The sequence below is a fragment of the Pinus tabuliformis genome, chromosome 7 (assembly GCF_031772625.1).
Source record: "Pinus tabuliformis cultivar Carrire ecotype Pingquan chromosome 7, CPIR1, whole genome shotgun sequence".
NCBI lineage: Eukaryota > Viridiplantae > Streptophyta > Pinopsida > Pinales > Pinaceae > Pinus > Pinus tabuliformis.
In genome coordinates this window covers 1,620,123,955-1,620,140,055 of record NC_142293.1, presented here as the reverse complement: position 1 = coordinate 1,620,140,055, position 16,101 = coordinate 1,620,123,955, and the positions used below count along the sequence as shown (strand labels likewise).

Sequence of the window (16,101 nt, the reverse complement as noted above, 5' to 3'; positions counted from 1 at the left end):
CACAGAGAAGCCATGAACATTTCCTGAAGAAATGCACAACCAACCTTTCCAAAATAAATATATTTAACTTACATTTATGCAGACAAAAATTGTGGAAGTATTTTCCAAGAAATGTTCATAAGAAGTCTACTCAACAAAAAAAACATAATTAACTTATATGTATTGTCTTCCCTTTGTTTTCGCATGGTGAGGAGATATGACCTCTCATATGACCACCATCCATACCTGATTTAGTAGGGTTTTAATATAATTTAATAAAGGTCGTGGAGGCGGCGTAGTGGTAAAGTCGGCCTTGTCATGACGGACCGGTCTTGTGTTCAATCCCGAGCAAGGTCGTAGCTCGTCGTGCGAGTAGTTGGTCTAAAGCGGGCCAAGCCCACTACCTTTTAATAGAATTATAGTAGAACTCCAGGCGCCGCAGTCTCATACATTTTCTGTTCGGCCGCCATGGCTGCCTCGAATACGACAAGTAAAAGCCAGCAAAAGGAAGGCGAGAAGAAGCAACGGCGGCGGCGGCAGCAACAGCAGCCATCGCCAGCGAAACGCCGCAGAGACCTGCGGGAGGATGAAGGCGAGAAAAATAAAGCGATGGCGGAACGAAATGCATCGATTAGGGTTTTTGGTGCTAGGGTTCTAGGAATGGGGCGTCTAAAGCCGAGCCCCCGCTCCCTCCAATGGCGCCGCAACAGGAAAGGCTGCAGGAATGGCCCCGGTATTGCTCACCCTGCAAAGATTCAGCAACAGGGTAAAACGAGAGCCACAGGAAAGGGTCAGGTTGTGGTGGTCGTCGGACGCAAATGCTGAAGATTATCCAGCATTTCGCACCGGATCCGCTCAGAAGAAGAAGAAAATCCAGCCAGGGTTAACAAAAGCCGTGCTCTGCCTCCCCGGAATAGTCGATACTCTGCATCTCATTTTCAGAACTTTCCAAGCTTCCTAGATTTGCCTAGAAGGAGCATCTGGGACCTCAATGTTTCAACCTCGTTTCCTCATTTAGGCAGCCGAGATCCTATTCGTTTCCAGCAAGCGAGTTTCCAGATTCAGATAATTCTTCTGACAGGCAAAACCCTGCTCCTAGAAGTCCAGCCGTCTTTCATAGTGCGCCATCTCTCAAAGATTCTCGAACAGAGGTTGGGGATCCCTTCCTCCCTTCTACGGCTCCTCTTTGTTGGTAAGCAGCTTGATTACAATCTGCCTATTTCCTTTTATAATATTGAAAGAAATGCCACAGTGATCCTATCACTACGACTAAGGGGAGGGGCAGTCGGGCAATCCTCTGCCTCCAAAGGTTTCTCCTACAAAGATGCAGTTCATGCACAGCCTGCCAAGAAGCCTGCCCATTCTGCCGAGGCTCCCAAACCCTTCTTGGTGGATAAAATGGAGGAAACCCCTGCCATTGAAATCACTCATCCATCTTTGGATGATCAATACCAGACATTTGCAGAAACAACCCTCATCTGCAGATTTAATGGCCTATGGCCCCGCACTGCTGATCTATACCAGTGGATCCATTCTAATTGGACCAACAACTGCAAAGTCTTCTTCTGCTCGAAAGGCTTCTTTATTGTAGTCATTGCCTTCAACGAAGATTACCAGAAAGCCTTAAAGGGGGGCCCCTGGTTCTGGGGATCAGCTGGACTTTTCCTCTCCCCCTGGTTCCCAGACTTTGACCCCTCCACTGCAGTCATCTCCAAGCTTCCTATCTGGGTCAGGCTTCCAAATCTCCCTGCGCATCTATGGAATTTTGCTGTCTTTCAAGGAATCAGAGACACCCTTGGCCACTTCCTTGCAACAGATACCTCAAGGGGGGAGAAAGGATTATACACCTATGGCAGAATTTGCGCAGAAATAGACATCAGTAAAGGGCTGCTAAATCAGATCATCCTCAAAGTCGGGGACTTCCACTGGACGCAAACTTTGGACTATGAGAATACAGCCTTCAGATGTCGCCATTGCCATCAGACAGGGCATCTCCAGAACACATGTGCAGCATTCCTTGACAAAAAGAAGATTTTCACTCGCAAATCCAAATCCAAGAGTTGGAAACCTTGTGACAGATCCCCTATGGATGACATAGAGTCCTCTAGCTCTGATGAGGAGGACTTGGAAATGGACGAGGAGAATTTGGAGCAACCGAAGGATCCGCCCTCAGCCAGCGCCATGGATCCTTTTGCGCCTCTGTTCTCGCAGAAACGTTCTCATGAGTCTTCGCCTTCTGATTCAGACAAGGAGTCTCCTCCTTTAGCTCAGATCAGTCTGCAAGTAGTTCTGGTCCAGCCAGATCCATTTGGTTGGGTCAAAGTCAGCAAAAAGAAAGGAAAAAAATGTAGATTGGAATATTCTGCCCATGCTGGGTAGACTCCCTAGACCAGCTCGTTCCTTTTGTTCCTCTCTGTTATCTTCTGCTTGTGTCGTGGTTGTTTTTGGGACCGAGGTTGATATCATATCATTTCCGGCTCCCTTGCTCCTTAGCTTCGCTTCTTTGTAAGCTCTGTTTGTACCATATTTCTTTTCTTAATAGATTTAGTCTTAATTCAAAAAATATATATATATATATAATTTAATATAATGCAGGGAACTCTGACCAGAAAACTTCAAATCTTTCACAAATAAATTCTTATGTGGCTACCCACATAGCACATGCTCCCAAGACAAAACCAATTTGCTTTCCGCCTCAAAGGACATCATTAGAGACCTTTTCAGGTCTAAAATGAGTCTCCTAAGAAAAATGTACAACTTTATAAGAACCAATAGGATTCAAAATGATGATTTACCATTTTTAGGTTAAAAAGGTAAAAAGATAAAAAGCTAATAAAATAATAAAACTACTTTTTCAATTTCTATTCTCAACTTATCTCCCTTAATGTTCACTCAAATTTTGAGCGAGGATACTCGTTGGATGCAAAATTTAGTTCATCATCCAAGGAGTACCCATGTTGCATACTTTTGATGGTCCCTGCTACACGAAAAATGAGAAATACATGAAAAATGTGATATTTTTCATTTTTCGTGTAGCATGATCCATCAAAAGTATGCAATATGGGTACTCTTTGGATGAAGAATCAAATTATGCATCCAAATTGTTCTTGCTCGAAATTTGAGTAAACCCATAGGAGATAAGTTGAAAATACGAGTTGAAAAAGTAGTTTTTTCTTTTTTCCCTCTAAAATTTGATAATGTAATGTAATCTTATTTTATTATTTCCACTATTATTTTATAATTTCCTTAAGAGGCCCATTTTAGACCTCAAAATTTCCATAGTGAATAGCTCATATGCAATGAGCACCAATCCTTTGTGGTCGTTGGAAACATCGTAGTTATCCTATAATGAAATACTCTCTCTCTCAAAACAGTGATCAATCAATTGATTAATGAGAAGCCCACACTCTGATAATATCACTAGACATTGTAAATATTAGAAAAACTAATTGACAAGTCGTGGAGGTTTTTAATAATGCCCCCCCGTGTTTCTTTTTCCAATCAAAAATTCAAAAATATTTGTGGGTATGTTACTAACTGATTCATCACTGTTCTAGATGCCATCAACCATTTTCGATCAATATGGGTCAATAATACTTTTTATTATTATTTTATTTTTTATATTATTAAATTTATCATGTGCTTAAGGGATATTACAAAGAGAGTCAAACCCAAAAACAATAGCTACTATCAATAATATCAAAGGGCTTCAGATATCACTCTAAACCACCTGAACTAATCGTCCAAACTTATATAAATTATTTATTATTACTATCGCTTAAATTAATTTGAATTTTTTTTATTATTTTTCTAATAATTTAACCTTGAATTTAAAAAGTATATATATATAAATAAAATAATTATAATATAAAATTAAATAAATATTTATTAAAAATTTAAATAAATTATAATAAAAATTTAAATAAATTATTTATTAATATAAAATTAAATAATAAATTTTATTAAATTTTTTGATAAATTATTTATCAATATAAAAGTAAATAAATATTTAGTAATATTAAAAATAATTCATTAAACTATAAAAAGAAATATATTAGATCTAAACACTTACCGTTAATTTCCTTAACGAAAATGATTTGATAACGTAAAGGAAAATTTTGATTATGTCTTTAAGGGAAAAAAAAATTATACCAACATTCCTAGGGAAAGAGGTTTTAATGAATTATCATTATGTAGATAGGTGATATTAGCAATATCTCTCAATATGTCTAATCATTTCTAGATCTGATATTGCTCCTTATTCATTCTTCTCCATGTGGTTATGATCTTTTATATTCAGCCATATCTGATGGCCTTTTATGTTTCGTTGTACCTTTTGATGGATGCATATAATATAATTATATAGCTTTTTTCGTGCTGAAAAAAAAAAAACAAAGTCCAATCAGTAGTATATAAAAGATTATGTTAGACTAAATAATAATAGAAGTAGATATTTATAGTATATAATTTTATTTTAGATTTTGATGTATAAATTTATTATTAAATTAAAATACCAAATTTTAATAAAAATAATGTTTTTTGGCTGACCCATGCGGTTTGAATTTGAAACCTCTGCAAATTTCACTTTTCACAATTAAGGCAATTGCCAATCAAGTTACTTTTTCACTAATAAAATATTATTTTATTTTATTTTATATATAAAATTAAAATTAAATGTTTTTTTCCCATAGAAAAAAGTCGTAATTTTATTCATATTGATAAAATTACATTTTGTAGATGCCTGAGGCATATGCAGATAGTTGTTCCTGTAATAACAGGCAGCAAATAGAGAAATAACAAAAAATAGCAGATGATTGTTCCTGTAATGACAGGAGCAACAGAAATAGAATAACAGATAAAAATAAGTTCCAGCAAGCCTAAAATTTTCTTCCCTTCTTCTTCTGCACCCGCCGCCATCCTCCAGAGTCAGGTGTGGGTGTAATAATAGCTAGCTGGTTTTCCATTGGGATCAATTGAAGTTCTTTGTCAGATTCTGAGCCCTCTGATCCATGGGTTCGTTTGATGCCACTTACTTCCATCTGTAACTCTTGATGCAGATCTGAAACGTGCGGCCCCAAATGAGTAGTTGGGGCATTCACTTCCTGAGGCTATTTCTGTCTCATTTGAGAGTCTGGTTCTGTCTGGTTCTCTGTAGGTTCCACATTGATGTCTTCTTCTTCCAATGGGTCAGTGTGCTGCCAGCCTTTGGGTTTTTTTGCTTTTTCTTGGTTCTCCTGGGGTCCTTTCGAGCAAATGGGCAATCATATTGAAGGTGCCCTGTTTGCATGCAGCTCCTGCACCGGAATGCTGTGTTCTCATAGTCAAGCTACTGTATCCATTGAGTATTATTGAAGTTCAGCGTGATGTGGTCTGGTAGCCCCTGACTCAAGTCCACTTCTACACATATTCTGGCAAATGTAAATATTCCCCTGATAGCTCTGTCTTCATCCATTTTTAGGAATTTCCAAAGGGAATTCCCAATGGCCATTAATACTTTCTGGTGCCAAAAGTGTAGTGGGAGCCCATGTAGCCTTACCCATACAGGCATTGTTGAGACTATCATTGTATTGGCGTCGAAATCAGAAAACCAGGGAGTGGTAAAGAGGCTAGCACCGCCCTAGAACCATGGCCCCTTATTGATAATGTTGTCTCTTTCTTGTTCTGTGTTAAATCTAACTATGAAAAACCCTTTGGGGCATAGGTAAATTTCACAGTTAGATGTCCATGTTGAAAAGATCCATTGGTGCAGGGCATCTAATTTTGGCCAGAAACCGTTAAATCTACAAATAACTGCATTATTAGATAAATCGGTGTGTAAACTAGTTACCTCTGGCATAGTTACTTGTAGAGTTGGTGATTCTGGCTTTTGTTCAACAATGTAGGGCCCTGGTAACTCTGATGGCGGTGCTGCTTTATTTTTCATTTTTTCCATCCCTTTTACTGCATCCCAAAAGGAACCTGTATTTTTAGAGCTGGGCCACGCAGTCGGAGAGTTAGGATAATGGTTGAATCTTTGGCAATGCCGTAGTGCTGGAGGGTTTTGTTGTCCTGCATACTATACCTTGAGTATATGAGATTTTGAAGTCGTGCTGGGGTTCCAAGGCGACCCTGAATTTCCTTTTTTAATGCATGGATGCTCATTGCCTTACTGAGCCGCATGCAAAAGTGTTTTCCCTCAATCAATTTGATGAAAAACTGAACCAGATCTGCATCCGTGCTGGGTAGATCGATCTTGTGGAGCCCTCGCTGAACCAGATCAGCGTCCATGCGAAGTGGGTCGATCTTGTGGAATCCTTGCTTTGCTGGATCTGACCGACTGGGTGGTAATGGCGTATCATTCTGTTCAGCCTTTATTTGTATGGCCGTTCCCGACCTGGACATTCCTCCCTTGTCTTTAAGCGTAACTGAATCAGGGTGGGTTTGCAGATCTGGTTGGTGACGGGCTGCATCATCCACGCCATGTCGAAATTTAAAGGGTTCTGTCGGCACACGGTAAGTTAAGCCCTGAGGCAGTGAATGCGTCCATGTCCTGTATGAAGGTTGACCTGCCGCAAGGCACTGATCAGCCACAGAGGTTTTGTTATTCGGCCCGCCGCGGTGCCAAATCCTTGTCCGTGTATTCGGTTTCGGCATCCTTGCGACCGATTTCCTGAGGGGGCTAGCTGCTAGCACACCCCCATCCTTTTCCTACAGCATGGCGGCGGCACTCAGGCGTCCAGAAACCCTAGCCATCTCAATCCAGCCTATGTTGGCGTCAGGTGCCGCCTCTGCTCCATTAGGTTTGGCCGGTGACTACTTCGGCTCTTCGGCTTCAACAGTAACAGTCGGCATTGAATCGGCCTTTGGCGTTGTCTGCTTCGACTTAGCACCTCCAACTTTCTCCTTCTTTGGAGTAGGGTTTGCTGCGGCGGCCTTCTTGGCGGGGCGAGGAGCCATTTTGAGATTCTTAAAATTAAATGTTATTAAATGCATATTATATTATTAGAGATTATTTTAATAATAATTATAAATTTTTTTATTTTTTTTAATTATAAAAGTTTAAATTTTTTTTGGTATTGTACTAAGATTTAAAGTGAGTAAAATATATTTTTTATAAATATAAGGAAACAAGTTAATAATTTATAAAATTAGAAACAAAACTTTTTAGTTACCACTAATAAATTATTAAAATATTGTAATTTCTATAAATAAAAATAATAAATGAATATATATTTATCCCTATTATTATTTAATCATTAAATTACAATAATAATATAAATATATATATATATATATATATAACACAAAAACATCAAAATTCTATAAATAAAAAATGCTCAGCTCAGGATACATCTATAGAATTTTGAAATGCTCAGCTCAGGATATATCTATAGAATTTTGATGTTTTTGTGTAATATATATATATATATATAGATATTCTCAATTCGTGAGGAAATCTTTCAAGATAAACAACAATAAAAGCCTCTAATTATAAGTCAGTCTTTAAGATTAAAACAATAATAATTGAGAATAGACACATGCAAATGGCTTGTTAAATGAATCGAAAGATTATCTCGCAATACGTTATTATCGACATTCACATCGACCTATAATCTTTTCCATACTGAAAAATATTAACATCCAAATTGTTGACAAAATTCATGATAGGCACTCCATTACACAGAACGTCGTCTCTCCATCTTGATGAACCAAACACCCACCACTCACTACACCGTCACCATGTAATGAGAAAATGGCAATTCCACATAGGGAATGTCATTAGACATGCACATGGTACACGCGGCACGAAGGAAGAAGAAATACCATATCAAGAAGAAAACTCTAGGCCATATCACTTATGGAACAATTCTTCTCACACGTGGTGCGTGGTGAATGGCTGAATGGGGAGGAGGAAGTACATTGGTGCTGACGATTTAAAAAAATTACGATTTATAATATAAATATTTATATTATAAGTATAATTACTTCCTAACATATATATTAGAAACATAAACATACTTGCGTTCAACGTTGTTGGTAAAGTGTGTTGTAAAGTCTTAATAATGAAGACTTAGTATACATGAAGCGATATCTTTAGAGATTAAGAATATTTTAGATAGCGCTAAATCCAATTCTTTTTATTACCATGATGCGAGTTAGTTATATATATATATATATATATATATATATATATATATATAGGTAACATTAAAAGATGATTAGATTTAGGAGACAATTTAGCATAATATGGACACTAGGCATATTAGTTAACACTTTCTTAAAAAAATCTATTTTTATGTAATATTAAAATAGATTAAGTTTAAGGGACAATTTAAATAAGGTTTAAAAATTTATTATATAAATGAATTTGAATAAATCATAAATTTATTTTTAACCAAAAAAAATTACCACAATAAAATTTTAAAAAAAGGTTACACATCCTGAAATTTGATCCTTCTATCTAGTATCAGATAAATCTAAACTGCTCTTAATGATGGTGTTTTCATCAATCACGAAGTTATATTGACTGTTCGTTGTTAATTTTCAAGGTTGTTATACATACCTACTCTTATGAGCCTAGGCACCTCGGAAGAAGTATAGAACCCCAAATGGGGTCTGACTTAAATTATTGAGCATCTACATAATCATAGCTTTGTCATATCAAGATTTTATGAGCCTTTCATATTCAGACTTTATTGCATCAAATTCGTACTTTGATTTGAAGTAATAAATTCATGTAAGTGGTGATTTTGTTTTTTGAAATTGATTAATAAGATATAGATTAGTCGATTAATGTGGTTATGAGATCTGCTTTCTAATTAAATGATCGATGCTAGGTTGTAATATCGCTCTCATTTCGTGTTTAGAGTTTGAGAGGTCATGATATTTACGCACGTAGATGGTGTTGCAGAGTTTTTTTTTTTCGGGGTGAGGATTGATGTAAAAACAAGGGCAGCTGCGACGCAGCGAGTCCCTGCATCAAGTTGAGCCTGTTTAGGAAGTGATGGAATGATTGGGTAGCGGCACCCAGAGTTTGAGCAGGACCCGAAGGAGAGCTGATAACAACACAGCCAGTCAGTCCGGTCACCATTTTGTTTGTTAATTAACTTGCCTTGCTCAAGACCATGAAGCTAGCTGTATTCTCTAACATCAAGACAAGAGCCAAGATTACAAAACGAAGGCAGAGTAACCGCCAAAACAGTACGAGTTATACTTTTGTCCCACATCAGCTGAACTTAGGGATACGAACTGTCAGAAACCTAGACTTTATCATACCTGTATAGCCCATAACCTGAGTACTATGATGATTTTGCCAGTCAAGACATGCATGGATATAACTCAATGTTTTAGTGTAACCCTTGGTCTGAAAGGCACAAATATGCGAAGGACCTTTAAGTTTGAAACATCCACCAGATCACAGCAGCGCCTCATATTACTTCAAAGGGGTAAAGATATGCAAGCTTCAGCAATAAGCAGATGAGCTAAATCTAAACTGCGGCAATTGAAATTTTGTAAGCAGCAACTGTGGACCTTCCAAGCAAACCACAGTGAAAACGAGTTGCTTCCATGCTTATATGCCGTTGCTTCCATGCTCATTGCTCATTAGTAGAGGAGGATAGGTACATAGTGAAATTAACTATATGCATTTACACCGAGTTCTTAAATAGACAGCTGGCAAAAAATAAAAATTTTAACAATTAATGTCCAGTGAAATGAAACAATGTTCAAAACTGGTGTGGACCTTCCAAGCAAACCACAGTGAAAACGAGTTGCTTCCATGCTTATATGCCGCTGCTTCCATGCTCATTGCTCATTAGTAGAGGAGGATAGGTACATAGTGAAATTAACTATATGCATTTACACCGAATTCTTAAATAGACAGCTGGCAAAAAATAAAAATTTTAACAATTAATGTCCAGTGAAATGAAACAATGTTCAAAACTGGTGACTTAAGTTTTATTTTTCGCGCCAACACACTTGCATGGATGGCAAGTGTCACTTACAAAGTCGTGAGTGTCCTAAGTTTTTACAGTGTTCCACAACCTCAAATGCTTCCTCTCGGCTCATCGAGCCAGAGTTTTTGGAGAAGACCACGGGCTCCAGAGCTCTGAGGAAGATGTGCAGCTGAACAGTAGTCTTACCGCAGCTGAACAGTAGTCTTACCCCACCGTGACAAAATCGTACGAAGAATTTGTCTTTTTTTTTTTCTCATCTGGTTTTTACAGAAGAAGTACTTCAGCCTCTTTCTTACAAACAGAGAACAGTTTATTCCTGCCCAAAAGAAAAGGAAATTTGGAAAGCAGGTACAGGCATTGCAGTAATGCATTCGCAGGTAAGAAATTTCATGCCTGTAAGCTAGTGATAATGCATTAAATTGCAAAACTAATTACTGATAATATCTGAAAAACACAAAAAAATGTTTGACAAAGACTAGTAAGGTTTGTTTAGCACAATGTGAACAGCAACAGGATGTGGGCATCACAACAACCGGATGATGTGAACAGCGACAGGATGTGGGCATCACAACAACCGGATGGATGTGGGCAGGGTTCAGTATCGGGCCCAGATCAATTCAGTGAATGATACGGCAGAGCTTCACTGATTGACCAGACAGGTTTCATCGTTCCACAAAATTCCAATGAAAACCGACTACTGAGCACTTCTGATATAGATTTTTCTGAAGCGGTCAGAGAAACGTATGAAGCAGGGTAACAGTGTACCAGAAAACGCGTGTACCAGACTTCAGAACATTCATCGTTCCACAAAATTCCAATGAAAACCGACTACTGAGCACGCATTCGCAGGTAAGAAATTTCATGCCTGTAAGCTAGTGATAATGCATTAAATTGCAAAACTAATTACTGATAATATCTGAAAAACACAAAAAAATGTTTGACAAAGACTAGTAAGGTTTGTTTAGCACAATGTGAACAGCAACAGGATGTGGGCATCACAACAACCGGATGATGTGAACAGTGACAGGATGTGGGCATCACAACAGCGGGATGGATGTGGGCAGGGTTCAGTATCGGGCCCAGATCAATTCAGTGAATAATACGGAAAAGCTTCACAGAGAATCATTACCTCGATGTAAGCCTTGCTCAAAACAAGAACCCGATCAGAGATTAGATTTTATAGAATCAGTATGGAACATATGACATTAGAAACCAATACCTCAGAGGAGGCACTTAGCGTCATATTGGGCAGCACCAAGAACGACATGAGAGCCGCAACAACCCTGTTTGCAACCAAGACATTCAAAGTTGCTAGTTAATGAATTTGGGAAACGTAAGGTCTCACCAAAAACTAAATAAAATGTCGACCTGCATTACCTTGCATAGTGCCTGAAGGAGCCTCCTGAAAACAATCTGGCATAAATTTAATATAGGACAAATCTTCCTCTGGCCAAAGATGGAGAAAGAGTCACCATAGAGGGCTGCAACTAGTGGATGAGCCGAGACCTCCTTGCGGCAGAGGCACGAATGACTGGAGTGAAGCAAGGAAAAGGGCAATTGTTACCCTAACAAAGCAAAGCACAGTTGCGCTGCATCATCCACCTGTAACACATGCAAACACACTTGTAATTACCTGCGATTGCTAATGAACTTACGATATGTTACTTGTAACTACCTGCCAATCTCAAACATTTAACATTTCAAACTAATGTTAACATTAAAACAAACCCGTTGACAGTTAGCCAAAATGCAGCAGGCGTAAAACCAATTTAAGCTATGGTCGGGCCTCTTCCGCCTCGGGAAGAGGCCAAATAAGATGAGAAAGCTTAAGCGGCGAATCCAACTTTGGTTATGTGCAGAGAACACCTCACAGCGGAATTCCAGACTTTAGTATAAGCGCCGTATAACAGACAACGAAAGCACTAAACTAATGCTAAGTCGGCACAGAACGATTACTATAGTCCCTGCCGGATGCCAGATGGCAGGGACTAATAATAGTGGATTTTAATCATATATATATATATTAACATAATTACATTGATAATATATATTAATATATACTAATTGTATTATTAATATTAATATTATTATAATAAATATATAATTATTATAATAATATGTTAATATTATTAATATTATCAATAATATAATAAATTCAAGGGATTATTAATATTATAAATTAAGGGATTAATATTAAATTCTACAATTAATATTATAAACTTAGATTTAGTATATCAAACTTAAAATTAAAATTATAAATTCAAATATATTATTATATATATTTTAGGAATTGATATCATAAGCTTAAGGGATTATTAATATTATAAACTCAATGGATTATATTATTATATCCATTAAGAATTGGTATTATAAATCTAAAGGATTATTAATATTATAAACCCAAGAGATTAATAAAGTGGATGGAATATCGATATTTAAAATCTTGGATTAATATTATAAATCAAAAGAATTGTAAACATCAGGGAATAATACTAATATATAGGATTTAAAATATTATAAACTCTATGATTATAAACCCTAATAGTAATATTACAAAACCCAATGGATTAATAAACCCGAGAGATTAATACCATAAACCCAAGGGGTGAACAAACCCAAGAAATTAATATTATAAACCTAAGGGATTAATATTATCTCTGAGGATAAGTGTTAAAAATTCTATTATTAATAATAAACCCTAAGATTAATATTTTAAATCCAAATGATTAGGAACATTGTGACATATTCTCACATTGATTAATTTTATAAACCCTAGGATACATATTAAACCCTAGGAATGATATTATAAACTATACTATTACAAACCTAATATTATAAACTATAAAACCAAGGGATCAATAAATCCAAGGGATTAATATTATAAACTCAACAGATTAATATTATAAACACAAAGGATTAATATTATAAACTTAAGGGATTAATAAACCTAAGGGATTGACAAATCCAAGAGATTAATATTACAAACACAAGGGATTAATGTTATAAACCCAAGGGACTAATATTATAAAACCAAGGGATTATTAATATTATAAACCTAAGGAATTAATTAACCCAAAGATAAATATTATAAACCTAACGAATTAATAAACCTAAGGAATGATTAATATTTTAAACTTAAGGGATTAATATTAAACCCTCAGAATATAAACCCTAAGGTTAGTATTATAAACCCAAGGGATTAATAATATTATAAACTCAAGGAATTAATAAACCCAAGGGATTATTGATATTATAAACCCAAGGGATTAATAATATTATAAACTCAAGGAATTAATAAACCCAAGGGATTATTGATATTATAAACCCAAGAGATTAATATTAAACCCTAGGTTTAATATTAAACTATAATATTATAAGTCTAATATTAAACACTAGTTTTGTAATGTAATAATTCAATGTTAAATAAATTGCAATGTAATGTAACATTGTGACAATGATTATTAGATTGATTGTCGTATTCAAACAATGTTTGTCACAATGCAACATTGGATAGAATTTTGTAACATTCCAATGTCATAGTATTAAACCTTAATATAAAACCATAATATTACAAAACTCAATATAATACACCCTAATATTTAACCCCATTATTATAAATTATAACTCCAATATTAAACCCTAATATTATAAACTTAATATTAAAGACCTTAAAATTATAAACCCTACTATTAATTCCCAATTTTGTAATTTCGCAATGTGACTTGAATAAATTGCAATGTAATATAACATTGCGACATTGATTGGCGCATTAAGACAATATTTGTCACAATGTGACATTGGATAGATTTTTGTACTATTCCAATGTCACAATATTAAACCCAAATATTATAAGCCTAAGAGATTATAAATCCCTAGATAATATTACAAACCCTAAGATTAATATTTTAAACCCTAATATATTATTATACATATTAGGGATTAATATTATATATCCAAGGGATTAATAAACACAAAGGATTAATAATATTTTAAACTCAAGGGATTAACAAACCCAAGAGATTAATAAACTCAAGGGATATTGGTATTACAAAACCTATATTAATATTATAAACTCAAGAGATTATAACTCTAGGATTAATATTATAAACTCTAGGATTATAAAGCTTAAGATTATAAACCCAATGGATTGTTAATATTATAAACCCATGAAATTAATAAATATAAGAGATTAATATTATAAACTCAAGGGGTTATAAACTGAAGGGATTAAACTCTAGGATTAATATTAAACCTAATATTATAAACTAAATATTAACCCTAGTTTTGTAATGTAACAATGTGACATTGAATAAATTGCAATATAATATAACATTGTGACAATGATTTTCAGATTGATTGTCGTATAGAGAAAATGCTTTTCATGATGCAACACTAGATAGATTTGTGTACCATTCCAATGTCACATTATTAAACCCTAATATAAATCTCTAACATTATAAAATTCTAATATAATAAACTTTAATATTAAACCCCACTATCATAAATTACAAATACAATATTAAACCCTAATATTATAAATCCAATATTAAACCATAATATTATAAATCCAATATTAAAGACCCTAATATTATAAACCCTACTATTAAACCTCAATTTTTTTATGTCACAATACAACGTTGAATAAATTGCAATGTAACATTGCAACAATGATTGTTAGATTGATTGCCGCATTAAGACAATGTTTGTCGCAATGTGACGTTGGATAACTTTTATGCTATTCCAATGTCACAATACTAAACCCTGACAAAAAACCCTAACATTATAAAACCCAATATAAAAAACCCTACACATATTACTATAAACCTAATTGTAATATATTAAACCCTAGGCTTATAAACCTTAGAATTAATATTATAAACCCCATGATTAATATTTTTAACCCTAGCCATCCATTATAAGTCTCCATGGTCAACCATGGCCATCCACTATGGTTCAGTATAGATCACTTATAAATAAACCATGATTCCCGGGGTAAGTTGGTTCACCATGGTAGTCATGTTGACTATTGTTGACCATGTCAACAATAGCGAACATGCATTAATGTGTAAATTAATTTATATTTAGAACTTTATAAGTGTGTATATTAATGTATTATTAATGTGTCAACCACGTTATATTTCTTTTTCTCAATCTGTCTACTTCTATTATTATAAAAAAAGATTCAAAAAGTTACAGCAAGGCCTTGGCCTTGAAAATCTTGCCATGAGGTTGACAATTAGCCCAGATGAACACATTCCAAAAATTGGTGGATTTCCTTCTATTGCGTCTTCTCCTAAGACCCGAAACATTGCTAAACAGGGACAAGCTGAGACATACAACCATTGCGCAGCTGTACAACGCTAAACAAGGACTTCCAGACATACAGACACATACAGTCAACACAGAGACATATATACACATACTATGACCTGACACAGGCAAAATTGCGAGTTTCAAAAACAGAGTAATGCGCCTACTTCTTAGGTTGCCGAGAGCAGAATGCCATACAAAATCAGTCATCATCTGTAGTGTAGGGTTCCTCCACTACCCTTCACCCGTATTGCAAAGAGTCTTCCGAGTCTGAGTGAAGGACCACCGAGCCGGTTGGGTCTCCCTGAGCTGGTTCGCTTGGACCTGCAGTGGCAGCTTGATTCGCCAAGGAGGAGCTTCCCATGACCGGACGTTAGTATCAATTGGAGGCGCCATCCCTTGTTCTGGCGGAATTGCCGGATGTGCTGCTGCCTGGCCACTGAGATTTTCACAATTTTCTATAGTAACAGAAACTAAGAAAGTGGAATTGGCAAGAGTACAGGGGATACAATAACGAATTGTTAAATGCGCCACATGATCACACTCAGCCATCCTACCACGCCCGTGTCCTCTGCCTCTTCTGGCTCTGGTAACATGAGGACGGCTTTGCTCAGGTGCCAACTCGACCGAGGAAGAGGGGGAGATGGGGGCAGACCTCTGAGAGGTGGCACGTCCACGGGAGCCTCCACGTCTGCTTCCCATCCTAGGATGCTCTCTCGGCATTGCAATGTACAGAGGATTAACAAGTGAGCAGATACACGGAGGGGAGTGACTAACCAGTACGTGAGCCCTTTGAGCTTGAGCCCAATGCCTGTGAAACACTCTCGTGCCTGAAACAGAGACGGAATTGGGCACTGTAAGTGATTGACCCTGAGTT

At 36.0% G+C, this 16,101-nt stretch overlaps 1 pseudogene; it reads left to right on the top strand.

Moving 5' to 3' along the window:
- LOC149254428 (uncharacterized) overlaps positions 1-16,101 on the top strand; it is a 68,125-nt pseudogene that overhangs the window by 33,742 nt on the left and 18,282 nt on the right.